At 35.0% G+C, this 17,542-nt stretch overlaps 1 non-coding gene across 1 annotated transcript; it reads right to left on the minus strand.

Annotated features, from left to right (window-relative positions):
* Positions 1-11,593: 11,593 nt before the first annotated feature.
* On the minus strand, positions 11,594-11,666 carry Trnah-aug. Its single transcript has one exon. It is a non-coding gene; the product is annotated as a tRNA-His (tRNA).
* Between the last annotated feature and the right edge of the window lie 5,876 nt (positions 11,667-17,542).

Here is a 17,542-nt window from a genome sequence, read left to right on the forward strand (position 1 = left end):
TATAGTAGGGGGGGGGGGGGTCCAATTTACCCGCGTGTTTGTCGGTTTTCGCAAAAGCTTTTCGGCATTGCGCTATCCTCAGTGAGGCACGGTATGGAATAAATCTAAAATTTTTATATGTATGAGAAAAACAATGCATTAGAGAGTGAGTGGGACAGATGACATATAAGAAAGAGATATGTAGGTATTATATAGATGGATAGGTAACATGATCAATAGATAGATAGATATATAATATATTGAGAAAGAAAGAAAGAAAGAAAGAAGTATGAAGTAAAGATATACAGAATAAAACACTGTTTAGTTGAAAGAGTGTGAGTAATTGTTTGAAAGGTTGAGTGAGCAGTAGTATGACAGCGTCAGCGAGTGAACAAGTGAGAACTCTTGTGAAAGAGTAGTTAATGACGAAGTGTATGAACAATTGACTGATGAGACAGTGATTAAATGAGTGAAGGAGAGAAAGTGAATGAGTAAGTGAGTGATAATTGTACGGAAGAGCTAGTGAGAGAGTAAGTAATTGTAAGAAAGAGTGAATGAGCGAGTGATTGAGAATAACTTGAAACAAGCAGTGAATAATTCAGCAATAATTTGAAAGCTTGCTTGAATATTTGCTTGAATAATTGGAATAGTGAGTGAAAATTGTAGTAAAGCTTGAAAATGTGAGTGAGACTTGTAGAAAATGGTGGGTGAGTGTGATTTGTACGAAAGAATCAATAAGTGAATTAGAATTTAAAGTAAAAATCAGTGAGTAAGTGAGAATTGTAGGAACGCAACATTTGAGTTAAAATTGTATGAGAGAATCAGTGAGTACGTGTGTGAAATAATGAATGAGAATAGTAAAAAAGAGTCAGTGAATGAATCAGCAATTTATGAAAGGGTTATTGAGTGAATGAGTGAATACGTTGAGAAAGAGTGAGTGAGTAGTTGCGTGAAAGAGTCAATGGATTAGTGAGTTAGTGACTAAGTGTATGAAATACTTTTTTCTCATCCACCGACACCATCCTTGCCATTGTGCACTATATATCCACGTGTCCCCAAATCGGATTACAGGTATTATATGTACAAAATTTAATTTGCGCAGTAATGTACAATTGTATGAAACAGTGGTGAGATAGTCAGTGATTAGAGGAGTGAGTGTAAGTCAGTGATTAAGTGAATGAGTCAGTGATTAAGTGAGTGAGAGGGTGAGTCAGTGATTAAGTGAATGAGTCAACGACTGAGAAATTTAAAATGTGAATGAGTTAGTGAAATAATGATTGATAATTAATGATGATGTGTAAAAAAAAGAAATGAGCGATTATGTAAGTGAGCCAGTGATTAAGCGAATGAGTGAGAGGGTGAGTCAATGATTAAGTGAGTGAGTCAACGAATGAGAAAGATAAAATTTGAAAGAGTAAGGGAAATAGTGATTGATAATTAATGATAATTATGATTGATAATTAATAATTAAAACAATGAAGAAACAGTGGTGAGGGAGGCAGTGATTAGGTGAGTGAGTGTAAGTCAGTGATTCAGTAATTATGTAGTTAGTGAGTGAGTGGTTTAAAGAGTGAGTGTCGCAAAATGTTTAAAGAATCTACCAAAAACTTAGTTTAAAAACACCTGAAATAATCTGTTTACAATAAATAACAACACCAGTAGGATTCAGTGATGACACATTTAACAAAATAATACCGAGGTACGATAATTATTATTAGATAATAATTCAAATAATTAGATTCATAGATAACGAGACGATCTTTATCGATATATTGAGGTTTTATATCTGGTTCAAAGTACAACTGGGGAAGTCATTCGAACGAAAGGATATATTTTTTTAATTAAATTCCAGGTGAGTTGGTGAGTGCTTTCTATTTAATTGTCTCGATAGGCCGAATGGAGGGACGCGTCGTTTAATTTTAAGTGTCGCCCGATGGTTAATTGTTTATGACGTATAATTTTAATAGGACTCGTTGCATTAATAATTCTCTTAGGGAAAAGGCGAGAACGTTATGGAGAGTTACGGCCAGCTTGACTAGCTTGATATAAATGGCCGCATTATAGCGAAAATTAAAAATGGTAGCAATTCATTAATTAGTTAGCAGCATTTGTCAATCCCATATCCTGGGAGTTTATCGTTAATATTCATTCCGTACAGGCGCAATTTTTAAATAAGGACAAATTGTGAAAAGGGGGAAGCAATAAAAGCCATTCTCGTTTCCTCGGACTTCTTGTCAACTGATGGATATGAGATAGTGCCAAAACATAACAATACATACTTAATTTATTATAAGACAAATATGACGAGTAATATGATAGTGAATAATTGAAAAGTCGGCCGAGGCGGCTAAAGCCACTGCGATCAAGCCATCAATCTTAAAAGGCCAGTGAAAATACGATAACAGCGGTAAGCTGAAATCGGCTGACCAGCAATCAGTGCCAAGAGTTAGGTCTATAGGTGGCTTTTAGACGTTCACTGCTAGGTTGGCACATTTATTACTTTTGATTCAAAATTCGCTTATATGTATAGTTCGTAGAGAAAAACTGCTCACTAAACCACTTAATTGAATATCTCATTTTTTGACTCCATATAGAGAGCGTGTAAGGACGCCAACCGTTAGGAAGAGTCTGTTTCAGGACAGGTATCTAGGTCTTCAAATCCGGTTCAAAAGGGAACTGGGTTGACGGGTGTCTCATATTTGAAGATCCTATTCTTTGTCTCCGTCTAGAGAGCTTGTAGGAATGCCAACCAATATTTAGGTTGTGCTTGGAAACAGGCAATGACTATTTGGGTTCCTGCTCCTGTTCTAGGAAGGAACTGGGCCAATGTGTCCCATATGGCTGACGGGCTCAGTTTCTTGGATCCATATAGAGAACGTGTAGAAATGCGAACCAATATAAAGATTATGCCTGGGATCAAGATGGGATGGTTTTGGCCTCCTGTTTCTGTTTTAGGAAGGAACTGGCTCGATGTGTTTTACATAATTGAAGGGTGCCATTCGTTGGCTCCATAAAGAGAACGTGCAGGAGTCGGACCCGATAAGAGAATTGTGCTTGAGGGGAGCTGCAAATATTTGGGCCTCCTGTTTCTGTTTTTAGAAGAAATTGGCTCGATGTGTTTTACATAATTGAAGGGTGCCGGCTCCATAAAGCGAGCGTGCAGGAATAGGACACAATGAGAATTGTGCTTAAGGGCAGCTGCAAATATTTGGGACCCCTGTTTCGGTTTTGGGAAGAAACTCTACACAATCTGTGTCAATTTTTTGCTATTCCTCGGCTGCATATAGAGAACATGTATTGTTCCTCGGCCCCATATAGGAAGCATCTAGGAATGCCAGCGGTTATAAGAATTGTGCTTGAAGACAGGAACGAGCATTTGGATTCCCTGTTGCGCAGTTCAAGGAAAGAACTGGGCGGATGGGTTTGACATAATTGAAGAGTTTTATTCCTTATACAGAGAGCGTGTAAGAACGACACTGATATGAATAAAGAAGACAGCTGCGAGTATTTGGGCATCCTGTTTCGGTTTTAGAAAAAATGGCTCAATGTTTGCCGCATAATTGAAGGATGCCATTCTTCACTCCATATAGATAATGTGAAGAAATGCCAGCTTTTAAAAAAAGTTGTGATTGAGGACAACAGCATGTAGTTGAAAGGAACTGGTTTGATGTGTTTCTCATAATCTAAGGTCCCATTCCTCGGTTTCATATAGAGGAGAGGGGTAGGAATGTCACCAAACTTGAGAATTGTAAGTAAGGAATATGTATGGATGTGTTAGCATTGCAATTCCTCTCTGACCAGGTGATGTGAAACCTTCCCGGTGCTGTCATTGGATAGAACTGGATATCTGAGATAACCCAACAGGTCATTAGAGATCTTCAGTATCTTTCAGTACACATTTGTATGCACCCCGTACGTATGTAGAATTGAGGGTATACAATCAGTAGTCAGTAAGTAATTTAATAATTTGTAGGCCTACTCCTAAAGATTCATTATCAAGCTGCATGTCGTATTAGTTTGTTTCTCATAATAGACAAACTGATGCAAAGTGTAGTGTAAATAAAGTTTTACTGTATATAAAAATTGAACATATAAACGAAACGATATTGTTTTATAATTGACAAATCATCAATAAAAAGGAGTTGTAAATATTTGACAAAATGGCGTATTTTTTCCGTCGCACTTGACGTTAATTAGATCCCTGTCTAATAAATCATTCTGAATAAACTCTGCCCCAAAACAAATTAATGTTTTACTATGTTGTAATTAATGTAAAGCGCATTTATATCGTAATTCAAAGCAAAAGTATGTTTTTTCTTTAGTATAATTCCACCACACCAGACTCTTGGTAGAAAATTTTTAATTATTTTCACTTTATAGCTGGGTAATTAAGCCCAGTGCTGCGGATGGAACAAGCTACGTCAGCGATATAGGGCGCAAGAGGAAGTTAGCCCTAACCAGCGCCCCCACGAGATTGGCAAGCTGTTGATCGGTGTATACGACCGTGTCGACCGGAACACGTAGATAAAGGAAGGAATTTGTCGATTGGTCTAACTAACCTTTGGCAATGTGGTAAACCAAAGTGTAGCCCGAATTAAAGAGGCTACCAAAGTTTTTCGCTTTCCGCGGTGTCGGATGTACCGGTTTCCTCCTCAAGTGAGAGCTTACGTTCGTAAAATGGGGTCGATTATGCAGGTACCGTTAACATTTGCATGGCCAGGCGCCGTAAATCGGTCCCTTAAAGGCTTATATTTGTTTATTTGTTTGCTTATCAACAAAGGCCGTTCACCTTGAACTCGTCTCTGACTTATCGACGGCAATGTTTTTAAGCGCCTTTCATAGATTCCTTTCGAGACGAGGTCCCTGTCAGGTGATTTACTCTGATCGCGGTACGAATTTTGTAGGGGCCAGAGGAGAACTTGAACAATTGTCCCACTTCACGAATTCCGAGGCCTATCAGCGAACTTTGACGCAAGATCTGACGGACTATCCAATAGAGTGGAAATTTATCCCACCTGGGGCTCCACATTTCGGGGGAATCTGAGAGGCAAATATTAAATCGGTTAAGTCCCATCTTTTGCGAGTCATTGGGACTCAGATTCTAATATATGAAGAGCTGAACTCCATCCTGATTCAAATCGAGTCGCTATTAAATTCGCGTCCACTGTGTCCCCTCAGTGCGGATTCATCGTAGCCATTTGCACTAACGCCGGCCCACTTCTTAACGCTGACACCCGTCAAGTATGTTCCAAGGGAGAATTTGATCGATAAACCCCTTAATCATTTGTCGCGTTATCAATTGCTGGACCAAATAGTTCAATCTTTTTGGGATCGATGGAGGAAGGAGTATCTGCACGAGCTACAAGTTCGTAAAAAATGGTCGAAGACGGTTCCTTCTCTGAGTCCAGGAACGGTTGTAGTCGTGGATCGGCCAAATGTCCCTCCATTAAAATGGCCGTTGGGAGTGGTGGAAAAGGTGTTTTCATGGAAGACGGGGTAGTTCGCGTAGCCACGGTACGGACTCCTACGGATGTTTACAAACGTCCAGTGGTAAAACTTTATCCGCTCCCCAATCAATAGCGATTTTCCTTTGTTCTATATAGTATGTATGTAGTTTATTAAATATATTTGGTGGTGTTTTTTCCTTTAGGATCGTTTGCTGAAGACTGAGCTTCAGGGCCGGGGGATGTTAACGTCATTTTTCGTGGACTTTGAGTCCGGGTCCGGCGATGTTAACTCTCGGTCCTCTCCGCCTTTTACAGTTCGTTGTTGTCGTTCGAATCGTTCGTATCGGCCGTTGGCAAATCGTTCACATCTCTATTTCGCCTTCCTTTATTTTGTTCTCGCGATCGTCGTGGCGAGATCACCGATCGACAGTGACTCTTCGAGGAAACGAGATAAAAGGTATCCTGATCCCGATTTTCCTACATCGTCCGAACGCCTGTCCTTTCCCCCTTTGATTCATTGTGGAACTTCGAGGAGTCGTCATTGTCATTCTTCGATGCAACTGTTAAACCATATAATTTTACATATAAATATAAAATTTAAACAATAGCATCGAAACAAAAACAGCAACCATTCAGTGATGGAAACCGTTATTACATCAATAAAGTGAGTGAGATAGACTCCATCCTAGGAGAACGATGTCAAATACATAGCAGGGCCACCGATACTTAATGATGACAGGTTTTTGACGAAATGGTTCAAATTATGGGAAATTTGGAATGGAACGCTTTGTAGCACGATCGGCTAGTTGAGTAACAAGAACAACATTTAGGTCGGTATGGATGGTGCGGTTAGAACCATAGAAAGGGCGATGACTATTGTTCTGAGGACTTTAGATTGAAGGGATTGGATTCGATTGAGGTTGAAACGCTTTGCAGTGCCGTAAAGTTCAAGTTCGTTTGTCCAAATGGGGGCCAGGAGGGCAATTTAAAGTTTACTTTTGTTTATCAGTGAGAGTTTAGATCGACTGTCGAGTAGTCGTTTAGCATGATAAATCGCATGGTACAGTCTGTGCGTTTAAGTCGTATATGTGTGTACCACTTCAGTCGTTTGTCCAGGTAGATTCCGACGTATCGTTCTTGGTTCGTTGCAAGTGATTTTGGAATCACCCTCGGATGAAAGGATTTTGGTATCATCGGAAAAGTTAAAGGTGATAGATAGTGTTAGGTTGCGTAGGTAGTTGGGAGGTATCAATTGAATAATGGTTAGGAGTGAGGACGCTGCTAGATAGGATGGAAGAGATAAGGAAGTTTTGTCGGATACTTTGTAGAATGTAACGATCGTTAAGATAGGATTTTAGGATAAGTTAAAAGGTCGCTGTTAGGATGTTTATGAGCTTCCAAAACCGTCCAGAGTTCCATACTCGTCGAAGGCCTGGTGTATATTCAAGAACACACCAGGGCAATATTGTTTTAGTTCAAGGGATGGAAATAACGTCGACTATACAATGTGCTTGTTATACAGTTAAGTGGCAAGTCCAAAAGCCGAATTGGTGATGGCGAGTTGTATAATATAATGTAATTTGTGTGTGTGTGTGTGTGTGTGTGTGTGTGTGTGTGTGTGTGTGTGTGTGTGTGTGTGTGTGTGTGGTGTATATTGACCATTCGCCAAAGATTATTTGGAGATCGTGAGGTGCGGTCTGGTGTGACGTAGGTTTCAGAAAAACATTTTCTTTATCGTGCCAACGTTTCGATCTTTATTTGAGATCATCTTCTGGGCTCAAAGAGTTTGTTTTCCGTGTAGATGTGTCATTCTTGTGTGTCGTCGGCACTCTCAACACGACGTTTTCTAAACCCTACGTCACACCAGACCGCACTTCACGATATCTCTCTCTCTCTCTCTCTATATATATTGTATATATATATATATTTTTTTTTTAAAGTTAGTTTAAGGGCCGTAAATTATATTGGTCATCGCCAGCCATCTCTTCTTCTTCTTCTTTCTTGCGTTTTAAACCTACTAATATCTTTTACGGATTTCCCTCCCAAATTGTGATATTTTATGATGTTTTTATAATTTTAATTAGTTCCCTATTTAATTCTTTATTTTACTCGTAATTATTTTTTATACGATATTATAAGAGCCCATTATAATGTTTTTTGATTGTTTTAGTTTTAGGGCGGCCAAACTACATTGGCCATTGCCATCCCTCTTTTCCTTATCTTTGGATTTCTTTACTTATCCTTATCTCGTTTTAACCTTATTAACGTATTTTTCTGTTTCTCCAGCTGAGTTACGATATTTTACGGTATATGGTGCACATGGTACAACCGTAATTAACTCTGTTTCTTTGTCCCATTGCTAGCCTCCCCGTACATCAGGACCTCGTCAATTGGGGATAAAATAAGACAATTAAGAAACAAAATTACACAGACACATAAAATCAATCCTTTTTAAAAAGATAGTTCCTACTCACAGTAAGTTGTTTTGCAACGATCCGGATTTCGAGACTTTTTAGCTCATCATCAGGTTGAAGGACTTCTACAACTATGTCTCTCGACATGAATTGCCAAAGGGAACCCGCTGATACCTCCGCCAACGCGACGTTCCAATTAACAGCTGATTTGTTTAATGGCGCTCAATTTGAACGTGCGAAACGCGGAAATTATAACACAAATAAATATTATACTAGTAAATACTTAATATTATTAAATTACTATAAAAATAATAACAACTAAAATAATTAGTTTAATTATTTGATATTATTTATGTTATGTTGATATTAGTATTAATTATGTTGATATTATTTATGATGTTTGATATTATTTATGTACATATTTAAAATGGGTGGTTGATCAAAATCTGTTATATTATTAATCCATTTATCACCACGTTCAATTTTACATTTTTAATTTCAAATTTCTCAAACCAATCTAATTCTTTCCCTTTGTTGAAACTATGTAACACTCTTGTATTTAGATTTGAGTTGAAATTATGTTTTGCTTCTTTTAGATGGTCCTTTAATTCCGAAAATTTGCTCGATTTAGGCAAGTGTTCTTTTACTCTTGTTTTTATTTCTCTACCGCTTTGTCCTATATATCCTGTCCTATTTTTGATTCGTTTAAAGTTACAATTGAGTTGGTAAACCCCGCTTTTTGCCAAATTGTCTACTTTGTCTTTATGTTTTAAGAGGATGTTTTTAAGTGAACCCGTACTTCTAAAAGCTATTCTAAAACCTTCTTGTTTAAAAATTTTACTAACTTTTTCCGATAATTCACCAGTGTATGACAAACAACGGAAACCTAATGATTCATTTGTGGTACGGTGGCTGAGTCCTATTGTTGATTCGTTTAAAGTTAATTTTTTTACTCTTTTAACTAGCAACCTATCAATAAATATTTCTTGATACCCATTGTTTTTTGCTAAGGTTTTAATAGTTTTTAATTCTTTTTTATAGTTATGAGGTGTTAGCGGAAGTTTTAACATCCGGTCTATGAGCCAAATGAAACCAGCAGCCTTTTGGAACCATGGGTGGGAAGAATCCGCTGGTATCGTAGTGTGTGTAGTTGTGGGTTTTCTATATACGTCTATTTCTATTAGGTTGTTTATTATGGACAGTTTTAGGTCTAAAAAGTTCCATGATACCATAAAATTGAACATGGTGATAAATGCATTAATAATATAACAGATTTTGATCTACCTCCCATTTTAAATATGTACATAAATAATATCAAACATCCAAATAATCAAACTAATTATTTTAATTGTTATTATTTTTATAGTAATTTAATAATATTAAGTATTTACTAGTATAATATTTATTTGTGTCGCGTTGGCGGAGGTATCAGCGGGTTCACTTTGGCAATTCATGTCGAGAGACGTGGTTGTAGAAGTCCTTCAACCTGATGATGAGCTAAAAGGCTCGAAATCCGGATCGTTGCAAAACAACTTACTATGAGTAGTAACTATCTTTTGAAAAAGGATTGAACACCACACTCACTTCATCATTTATCATTTCTACATAAAATCATGATAGTCACACATTACCCCAGAACACTCTTTATTTCTCTTGGTAATTGGGGATGGAATTGCCATGCACGCAAATACATTCGAACCAATAAATAACACATATCATATACACGAAGGTACACCGATCTATATACAATTAAAAATATGTATAGTTCTGAGATCTGTGCCTCTTACAGTGCCTCAAGGCCGCGCATAGGTTATTAGAGATGTCATCTATTCTTTGATCTATTTTCTTTTCTATTCTATTTTCTATTTTTTTTATTAGTTCTATATTTATTTCTTTGATATTTTCCTTCTTCTATTTAGATTGAATGGTTTTTGAGTAAAAATTGTCAAAAAAATTAACAGCTTATTTTACTAAATTTAAATTCTGTTTCAATTAAAACTATTTACCCTAGGAAAATATTATTAACGAGAACGATTCGCCAATTGTCATGAACATATATATAAAATTGAAGACAAATAGATTGAAGCGAGTAAGGGTTTGTCCATATGGATCAGTTGTTTCCTCCTTTTAAAAACTTGGTGTCATAAAGACATATTCCCGTTTACCATTATTAAAAAATTTCAATTTTCAACGAATATTTTACAATGTATACTTATTTCGTATTCCATTCTATAAAACTATTATTTTACTTTAATTTATTTATGCGTATACGCAGGTTTTCCATTTACGACTATTTCAGTAGATAATGGGCGTCTGAAACGTTTGTTAATAGAACAGGTTACATGCTAATAAAAAGGTTAATTAAGCCGTAATGATAGCAGCGGTGGTTTAAAACTTAATAAAATTGTGTTTTAACTGTTTTTCACCTTAGCTTTATACTTGTTTTACTGTCGTCCTAATTGAAGCTAATCCTTTTGCCGGTGGATGTTTTAAGCCGCCTCTCTGGAAAATCTATACCCTTTATCTCTATAAATTTTCACCGAGTAGATTTCCCAACTTCCCTTCGAAATTATAATTACCTTTTAAGTCGATCCTTCCCGTTTGGCGGTTCGCTAATCGTAATCTCGTTTAAGCATTAACATACCCAATTATATCCGAAAGTACATTGTTTGTTCAATTTTGTATCTGCGTACGTCATACATTCTGAACTACACTTGTAACTACGGACAAGGGCCATCAATCTTTTAAATTAATTACAATCAAAATTAAAAGTTTTATCGAATTAAATATAACATAATTGATTTTTCTAGTAATTCGAGATTTTTTAGTATTTCAGATAAAAACCCATTTTATATTTTTTCAATTCTCAAATTAATAGAAGATTCCTTTATGTTTTATTTAATTTTATATAATTCTGAATAGGTACTAACAATTTTCATGTGGTCGTCCAAGAATCGAATTATTTACTATATTATTTATTTATTCTTTTTTACGAGGGTACGCAACAGCAGAGGTCATATAAACTCTCAGGGTGCCGGTGTTTTTGAAAAAAAGCCCATTTGTAAGTATGTCGGGTTCGAATGCAGGGCCGCTGGATTCGAAACCNTATTTTAATTATGAGTTTATATCCAAATAATTATAATATTATAATTACTTTATATCTAAAACCAATTGGCAAATAGGGAGTAACCCTTGACAGAGTAAAAAAGGAAAATAACCTGATGCCCCACCGTGGACACTCCCCACATCCGATGGGATATGGCAAAATGGTAAAAGACCGAGACACACTCCCCACCAAATATACAAGAACAAACTACAATCGTTAATGGAGGAATTTAGTGGAGCCAGACCAATCCGCACAGATGGGTCCAAGACGGTAATGGGTGTGAGTGCCGCCGATGTTGAAATTCTGTCACCCTTCCCAATCATCAAGAGTACGCACGGCGGAAGTGAAAGCCATACAAGAAAAAATTCATAACATGCACAGACTAAACGCGATACACGAACTCAGCTGAAGAGCATCCGCAAACCCATTAATCAGAAAAATATATGAACAACTTAAAGGGATCGATGTCATTGGAAAAAGGTCGTCCTGGCATGGGTTCCCGGGCGCATTGGTAAAACCGGGGACGAACAAGAAGAAAACCCACGAAGAGACCACACGACCTTTCACACTCTGTTCAGCAGATGGCTAATGTTATACAAAATTAATAAATCTTTATGTAAAGTATTGGACCGAAAAGAAAAAGCTAGTGTCACGAGCAGGATTCGAACCCACGACCTTCGGCTACATACGCCGCTGCTCTACCACCTGAGCCATCGTGACTTCGATCCACTCGGACACCAACCTCCTATCTCATCATACCTTTCGAACTTTCCCATTTCTTTGCTATTTTTCAAATGTCGTGTAATCAGGATTCGATTCCCGGCGAGAAATGAAATGGCCACGGAGGGCTTTAGTGAAGATGTACTTCGTTTTACGTATTAAATCCATTATGTTTCGTGGTCCGATTGACCAAATAACTTATTTCAATTAATTAATCTTTATGTAAGTTATTGCTTGAAATGAAAAAAATAAAGATTACTTAATAGAAAAACGAAGGTCATGGGTTCAAATCCCGCTTGTGACTATCTTATCTTTTTTCATTTCAACCAAAACCTTACATAAAAAGATCTGAATTATAAAAATTTAAAAAAGACATCGGTCCGTGGACTGTGTAGACTGGGTCTAGAAGGTAAAAGGTCATACTTACCAGCATGCGCGTAGGCCATACCAAGATCATACACGGACACCTTCTAATGGGGGTGAGTCCACGTAGGTGGCGGTTGTGTGGAGAACACATCACGGTAGAGCATATAACAACAGACTGCAAGGAAAAGAAGGAAAAGATCTTTTCCTGTAGCTATAAGCTACATAACGTCCTTACTAATTCATTAAGAATTTTACCAAAGAGTTATCTAGGATGGACTAATGTACCAAAAGGGCAAACAATTTAGGCATTCGGTATAATGGGACACAACAGTAATAAAATAAAATAAATGAATGAAATGAACATATCTATGGGGAAAAAGCACTTTTCAAAATCAATCTGTGATGCTTATATCGTTTATTAATTATTATGTAGTAACCATTTGTTTCTTCTTTACAGGTTATCTTTTGAGGTGGCACGTGAATAACACGATGAGTAATTTAATTAGACAATTGTTATAGATTTCAACATCTGGAAATGCACACTAGAACATCTGGAACCAAGGGTAAAAAAACACACTAAAGCGAGGCCATTACTTATCATTTGCTTCCGAAAATAAAGTGGAACGCGACAAAACAACTACAAAATTGATCAAAGAAGATCACCTTGTTATGGTTTAATCTTTACAAAAAAATTGATGTTTTTAAGGCCGAGTCGAACCCGCGGCGCGTACCAGGTCGTTATCGAGGCGCATCAGATTGTATTACGGACGGAAATGTGGAGCTGTGAAGGGTTCATTCTTTTGCATAACGGGGTTCCGTCGGGACTACCGTAACCCACTGCGTCTCCTCACCACGCCTGGATTCAAGAATAAGCAAAACCTTAAGAAAAGTAAAAGCAGAATTTTATTGTATAAAAAAGAAATGTGACAAAACTCAAAACATTACTGACAGCAGGTACAAAATTTCAAGCTGATTGATCTCTTTTCACAGGTCTATTGCTTTATTTTCGCTGTGTTCGTTCTGAATGTAATACACGATTTGCACATTTACATTATGTTCTAATTATGTGTTATCTATTTTTGTGTCAAATCACCCCTTTTTAATTTCAAATGGAAATTTTTTTTATACTTAAATTTAACATTTTTACTTGATGTTAACGATTTTTAATTTCAAATGCATATTTTTACTTCAAATTAACTTTTTAATTTCAAATTCACATTTTTAACTTCAAATTAACCTTTTAATTTCAGATGAATTTTTTTCTACATTCACACAACAGGTTTAAATTTTATTTTTATATAGCTTCTCAAAAAAATAGATTATCGTTTAACGCAAGCTCGGTTACGACCAAGTCACAACTAGCACAAAACAAAACACGGATTCCCACCCAATTAATGCTAAATTCAAGACAGTGTGAAAACGAGGAGGCCTTGCGAGAATGGAAAAAACGTCCATTAATTTCGAACATTAACCGTAACAATAGGGAGTCTAAAACCAAAGAAAATCACAAATTTAATTACAAACAGAAATAATCACAATTTTAACACGTTAAATAACAACAGAAACTTGAAGCATAAGAAGCAAGAAGGTGTCGATTAAAAATTAAAAAAAATTCACAGGAGTTCTCTCAAGATCCAATTATTGCTATGGGCTTTCTATCGTTTGTTTTATGAAATCAAACTACATCAAACTTGTCAAATCGAGCATATGTTTAACAAGTGCTCATCCTATCTCACGCTGGAAAGTTATGTTGATTTAATGTGTCAGTTTCATCGGGATCGTTAAAACGATAATAATACCGTAATGAAACTTCCATTCATGGGTATAGAATTTTTAAGTGAGACGGTTTAATTTCACTTCTTTAAGCGGCTCTGTCTTATAAAATTCAAACATTTTTTCCCCTTAGAACTTGCCAGGCAGAAAATTCGATCTTACCTGTTTCCATTGGTCCATATATTGTTCTTATGTAATAAGACTTTAATGTTTTCTCTCCAGGTTTAAAAAAATTGATTTTATGCTATTGGGCATATAATTAACTTTCAGTTTATGGACTACAAACACTTTCGATTATACTGGCAATAAGTGAAAAATTGGATTTTTCTTTATTAACGTACTTTTTTGGCCAAAATACTGTCGATATATAATATTATTGTTGAACTAGATATAGCTAATTGCCGTCAAATAATTTTTAAAAAATATTCAATTTAACTCTTTTTAACTTTAAATTAACCCTTTTTAATTTCAAATGAACCTTTTTCACATTCAAATTACATTTTCCTTAAAACATTAGAAACTTAGATGTTATGAAATATAGCCATGCAAAGTATAATTTTTTGAAATGAGTTAGTATAGTAAGATCGAAGGGATAAAAAAAATGCCAAGACAAATGGCAAAAATTTACATTCATGTGGGAAAACTGCATAAAATATTATTTTAGAATCTTCTTTTTTGTGAAATCCATATTAGTAATAGCTTTTTTCAGTCAAATTAATCATTTGTAATTGCAAATTCACATTTTTTAAGTTTCAATATAACCCTTTTTAGTACCTACTTAACCATTTTAACTTCAAATTAACCCATTTAATTTCAACATAATCCTTGGTAAATTTAAATTTACCTTTTTTAATTTCAACTGATCTTAAAGGGAAGCCGTGCAAAATTTAATTGCTGATTAATTATTTATATCGACTTTTTATCTAAATTGTAAGAAAGATCAATTCTATTAAACACCTTTTTTTACATTAAATTAACCGCTTTTAACTTCAAATTAACTTTTTTATTTCAAATTCATACATGTTTATTTCAAATTAAAACTTATAAAATTGTACAAAATCTTGCTTATGTGACCAAGGGTCTAACCCTTTTGTTTGCATAATGAATACACGACCCTGGGGATTATTTTACATATCTGTCTAATGGTTGGTGATGCCTTGGTTTTATGTAGTATGTTGCCTATATGACCTCCACTTGAGTTTTGGTCTTGGTATTTAGTTTCTTTTGAAGAAGGTTATGGCTTCCTCTTTTAGAAGGGTGGTATGAGGTTTAGCTTCTTTCTTCTTATAACATTCATTGTTAGTTACCAAATCGCACATGATTTAATAAACCCAAGAATCCCATTTACATAACCTCCATTCGGTAGGTGAATTTAGCCTGGTTTAATTGCGTGGCCGAGTGTTGTCACGTGAAAAAACACGCATTTTCTGTTCGTCACTATTTCATCAAGACCATTGTTCAAATTGGGTACCTGCAGACGTTTCATCTGGGTCTAACCACTTCCTAATAAAGTTTATTACTTCTGTTCAATCAAGTATAAAGCTTTTTTCTTAGCACAGTAAACGCGGTTTCCGAGAAAGAAAAATGATTTGTAACATTTTAAACTCACCCTAGCATAAATAATAATTGGAAATTATACTGATGGAACGAAGACGAACGGTTTTGATTTGAAAGTCAAATTCTCAGGTGGTCTGACGATCAGATTCAATCTTTTTTTGATGCATAAAGGGTTCGCCTGATGTCAAAATGTTGTCAGCTAGGTATTTCACAAAATAGCAGACAAGAATTTTTTAGCATTAATCTTCTAGATTTAATTTTTTTTAAGATTAAAACAACAAATCAGATATTGTATGCATATAAGAAATAACACAATTACAATTCTCTGGTCTCTAGGAGTAAGTCAATAAGTAGACTTATATCGAAAATACGCTAATTCCATTAAACCTGCCTCGTAAGTGTACGTAAACGTAGTGGAGGTGCATATTTAAGAAACGCAACTGATTAATCATATTATTATTAAAACCCGAGTGATGAAACTTTTACTTTAATTAACTCCATTATATTTCGTGGTCCGATTGACCAAATAACTCCTTTCAATTAATTAATCTTTATGTAAGGTATTGGTTGAAATAAAAAAGATATTGCCACAAGAGGGATTCGAACCCACGACCTTCGGCTAAGAGTGAGATGAGAAGTTGGTGTCCGAATGGATGGAAGTGACGATAGTTCATGCGGTACAGCAGCAGCGTATTTAGCCGAAGGTCGTGGGTTCGAATCCCATTCGCTTGTGACACTTGCTTTTTATTTCATCCAATACCTTATATAAAGATCAATTAAATGAAAGACTTAATTAACATTTTTTAATTTGGAATTGACCTTTATAACTACAAATTAAACTTTTTTTATTTTGAAAGGTTTATTTGACACTAAAAGGGTTAAGTTGAAGTTAAAAAGTGTTAAGTTGAAATTATAAAGAATACAAGATTGATGTTTAAATGGTGAAGTTGAAGTTAAAAGCTTTATTTGATGAAAAAACGGGTAAATTTGAAGTTTATGTGTGCTATGTAATAATGAGAAAAATTTATTTGATTTCAAAATGTTTAATTTAACGAAAAACGCTAAATTGAAATTATAATGCTTAATTTGAAATTGAAAAGGGTTAATTTCACAAGCTAACAGTTAAGTTGAAATGAAAAAGGTTAATTTGAAGTAAAAAGTGTTGCTGTAAGGGAATTAAACGTTAAGTTAAAAAGTGAAAATGTTTAATTTGACGGAAAACGTTAAACTGAAATTACAAAAGTTATTTTGAGTGAAAAAGATTTAAGGTTAAAATTAATAAATTTTATTTCGACGGAAAACGTTGTTAGAAATAAAAAAGGTTAATTTGAAGAGAAATGTTAAGTTAAAAATTAAAAAGGGTTAATTCGATGGAAAACGTTAAAGTAAAAATTAAATAGATTGATTTGAAGCTAAATTTGGATAATTTTACAAAAAAAATTAACTTTAAATTAAAAAGTTAATTTAAAAATTAAAATGGATTAATTTACGTTAATTAAAATGGGTTAACGAAAACGTTAAGTTAAAAATGATAAAGGTTAGTTAGATGGATAACGTTAAAAATTAAAAAGTTCAATTTGAATTTGAGAACGGTTAATTTGACGGAAAAAATATACACACACATGTAGAACAGCTTATTGTAATAATCGCACGTAGTATGTACCAGAATATTTTTGTTTTTTAAACAACCAATACATTTATTACAATACGTAATATTACATAGCAATATAAAACAATTATTAGTTTTTTTCTTATTATTGCAACTTATATATTGAAATAATTGTATTAAAATAAAAAAATCGTATTGAAAAAAATTAAAATTGGAGGTCTACACGTTTTGAGCAGATTGTGTACATTGCCAACAGATGATCCAATTATCTTTGTTTATTCAACGGTGACTTTTGAAACGTGAAATAAGGTCAACAAACATCGTCCATTTTATTATTTCCAAGCCACTACAGAAAGCTTTTTTTGGCAACCCCCTGTTTTGAAAAGGAGACAAAATTGAAATTTTAATTGTACCTGGCTGCCGGACTAAATGTTAGATTTACCGTGTCACCATTGTTGAATCGATTGAATCGGCAATATCTGAATTATTAACCATCGGTAGGAAGTTGTAAAAATTTGTTCTCGATGCTAGAAGGGGTACGAGTTAAGTAATAATTAAAACTTTCATTGAA

This window comes from Cimex lectularius, unplaced genomic scaffold (genome assembly GCF_000648675.2).
Source record: "Cimex lectularius strain Harlan isolate CLEC.00 unplaced genomic scaffold, Clec_2.1 scaffold548, whole genome shotgun sequence".
Taxonomy (NCBI): domain Eukaryota; kingdom Metazoa; phylum Arthropoda; class Insecta; order Hemiptera; family Cimicidae; genus Cimex; species Cimex lectularius.